Here is a 3,485-nt window from a genome sequence, read left to right on the forward strand (position 1 = left end):
TGTTCCTGATTGTGTCTGGAACCTCAGCCCTGCACAGGGCCCAGCCAGAGAGGTGCCCGGGAGCCTGGTGGGACTCACTGCCTCGTGGTTATTCACAGACCCACGACGCCCGCTGGGCCAGGACTCTGTGGACTCTGGTTAAACACTCATTGCACATTCGGTTTTTAATAAGTTCAGATTGTCACCATCCCCACCTCCCTGGAAAGGAAACTAAAGCTCAGAGAGGTGAAATAACCAGCATAAGGTCACACAGCCGTGAAGAAGCAAAGTCAGTAACTTGTATTGCTGGTCCCTGAAACCACGGGAGGAGATTCAAACTGGCACTTGGATCAAATGCTTTTTTTTTTTTTTAAATATTTATTTTTTAGTTGTACACAATACCTTTATTTTGTTTATTTATTTTTATGTGGTGCTGAGGATCGAACCCAGGGCCTTGCGCATGCTAGGTGAGCACTCTACTGCTGAGCCACAGCCACAGCCCAGATCAAATGCTTTTTTTTTTTAAATCAAGTATTTACTAGGAATTGGAAAAAATAATTAATGCATTACTCTCATGTTCCTGGTAAACTTTTATACTTAAAGTTTCACTATTCATTTTTAGTCTTAAGATTATGTTTACATGTTAATTTTAAAACTTCATGAACAGTTGTCACATTGTGGATTAGAAAAAAGAAGCAAAATTTGTTCATCAAACCATGACCTTTGGCTGTGATATAATTTCCTTTAAAAGGTAAGTTATTTAAGTCGAAATAATAGCAACTGATTTAAATGAAGATTTCGGGGGCAATAGAGGTGTTGAGATGGCCGCCGGCTCTCCTGGAATGAGGGGCCTCCCCTAGACCTGTTGGCCTCCTGTGGACAGGAAACAAGTTCAGGGCTTAGGCCCAGGTAGGACTGAAGGCTGTCCTGCCCCAGCCATCCTGGTCTCCACACCTGTCCATTCCCCACCCGCAGCCAGAGTGGCCCTTAGGAAATGAAAGCCAGATCCTGTTCTCCTGTGAGCCTCCATGGCTTTCCGCGGCCCCCGGAAAGCAGAGAGGCCCTGGGACACCCAGGAGAGGCCCTGGGACACCGGCCTGCTGCCGCCCCAGTCTTGCTGGCGTCCTTGCTCTGTGGCCGAGAGGAGGGCACCTGGTCTGGGAGTCCTTCCCTCTTCAGGGCTCTCCTCAGCCACCTCCTAGAGAGGCTGCCTCCTCGCCACCCCGGCCACCCAGCGGGCAGCCTGTCTAAGTCCAGTTGTGCCCTGTTGTCCCCAGGGTGTCAAGCCCCTTCCGTGAGAGGCCTGTCTCTGCCTAGAACCTGCACGTCCTCCGTGCACTCCCATCCCCTCCTGTGCCCAGTGCAGGCCGCGCTGTGTAAACAGTTGTCACACGGAATCGTTTAGGGAATGATGGCAAGAAAAGCCAGTCTGTGCAGGTTTAGTACAGATGTGATTTAAAAATTTTTTTTTTGCCCCATAGTTAGTTGGCCACGGACAGGGAACCATGGACACCGAACATGGAGGCCCAGTGGCCCGAGGCCGGTGTCTGACAGCACTGGGGTATCGGGACACCCCTCTGTCCGGGGCTCTTTTCCATCTTTCCTTCCCATTGCAGTTTTTGTTATTCTGTTAAAGCAAGAACCCGTGTCCTCGGGATGGCGGGCAGCACACAGCGGGGCCCAGCAGAGGCTTGCTGGACATACTTGTGTGTCCGGAGTGGCCGAGGGGCCTTCAGGACGGGCCTGAGCTCAGGCATTCATGCCTGGGAGGAGGTGACCTCTCTGAGGTCCTTTAGCTGAACAGCTCAGGCAGCTGAAACCAAAAATGCAGATGGGATTAGTCACCCTCGGAGCCTGGCAACGCTGGCACCAAACCACTCCTCATCCAAACACATCACAACATTGTGGCCAGCGTGGCCAGGGCCCCAGGTGGCAGCTCTGGCATCCGGGAGCTGGCAGCAGCTGAGCCTGTGGGCACAGGAGGGGGAAGCCTGGGTCACAGATAGGGTCACTCGAGTGGGACAGGCAGTGGGAAGCAATCGGAGGCTTCCTTCCGAGGGCAGAATGGACCCTCAGGATCAAGCTCAAAGCTGTTGAACATAAAAATGCCCCTTGGAAACCCAAGCAGACCCTCGGTTGTGAAATTCACTTCAGGACACTTGGGCTGTTGAGAGGGGAGATGCTCTTCTTTCTGGCTGGGGACAGCAGCCTTGTTGAAATGGACTCCACAGAACATGGAGTCACTCAGGTGAAGGCACCAGGCAGTGGTTTTCCATGTAGCCCCAAAATCGATTGGTTTGAGGACCTTTCATCACCCCCAAAAGAAGCTCCCCGGCCAGCGCGGGCACAGGCCTACCCCAGCAACCGGCCCTGAGTCTGCCCCGTGCCCGCAGAGCACCTGCCCTGGACATCTCACACCTGGTGGTGTTCTGAGACACCTGTGCGGTGTCTCAGGGTCCCCGAGTTGTGGCACGGATGGGCACCTCGCTGCTCTTCATAACAAAGCATGCTCTGCGGCAGGTTGGCCCGTCCCTTCCGCCACTTGGACCCATGGCACTTGAGCTGTCTCCTCTCTGTGGCTCTGGTGAGGACCCTGCCCGTGCCTTCAAAAGGAAAAAAAAGTCCCCAGGTGAAAACCAGGAGTGGATTTGAAACGGCAGCCCAGCTGCGCCAGAAGCCGGGGACTTCCTGAGCAAGAGCCCACAGCTGTGTCTGGAACCTACTAGAAACAAGCCCAAATGCTTGCTCATTCTGGGGTTCAGAGTGGACATGTGGCAAGAGGGTCCTTACCCACTCAGTCTAGAGCAAGCACTGAGTGCTGGAGTCGGGGCCCAGGACAGGGCTGCAGCAGGAGGAGTCGCGGCTGCAGGATCTTTGTCCCCTGGAGGGCTGTCCTCGGGAGCCCTGCTCTGCCATTCTGTCTGCTGCTGGGGACCGGACCTGGGCTTCCTGGAATACAACTGTGTGGCCTCTGGTCGATGGTCCTGCGCTGGCCTTGGGCTCTGAGAGGAACCAAGACGAGGGCGTCTGTGTCCACTCCCACTGGCCGGCCAGAGGGGGGCCAGCAGCACCCGGAGGGTGAAAGTAGTCCCCGCGCAGCTGTACTGGAGCCCCTCGCCCTGCCCCTGACAGAGGACACGCCCCGCCCTCAAGTGTCCGCAGCTCTCTGCATGGTTTTAGTGGCACCTTCATTTTTAAAGATATTCTCCAGTTTATCCTGAAGCACTATGGATGCCTGCCGTGGGCCAGGTCCTCAGAAGGACACGGGGCAGGTCACACTTTACCTGGGCCTTCGAGTGCCTCCTGGTCCCCAGACTGGAAGACAGGCGAGTGGCAGAGAGTCCGGCCAGAGCGGAAGGGGGCCACACGGGAGACATGGACGCCTCCCCTGCCCCACAGGGGACTTCTGGCTTGGACAGATGCCTGCTGTCCACCGTCGAGGATATATACAGATATTTGTGGGGGCTGGTACCAGGGGCGCGCTACCTCGGAGCTACATTCCAGCC

At 55.2% G+C, this 3,485-nt stretch overlaps 1 long non-coding RNA gene across 1 annotated transcript; it reads right to left on the reverse strand.

Annotated features, from left to right (window-relative positions):
* Window positions 1-256: 256 nt before the first annotated feature.
* Window positions 257-3,053, reverse strand: LOC308653144. Its single transcript, XR_014022991.1, has 2 exons — window positions 2,770-3,053; window positions 257-2,582 (listed from the first exon to the last, which is right to left on the reverse strand). It is a non-coding gene; the product is annotated as an uncharacterized lncRNA (long non-coding RNA).
* Between the last annotated feature and the right edge of the window lie 432 nt (window positions 3,054-3,485).

The sequence above is a fragment of the Spermophilus citellus genome, assembly GCF_964194105.1.
Source record: "Spermophilus citellus genome assembly, chromosome: 1".
Taxonomy (NCBI): Eukaryota; Metazoa; Chordata; class Mammalia; order Rodentia; family Sciuridae; genus Spermophilus; species Spermophilus citellus.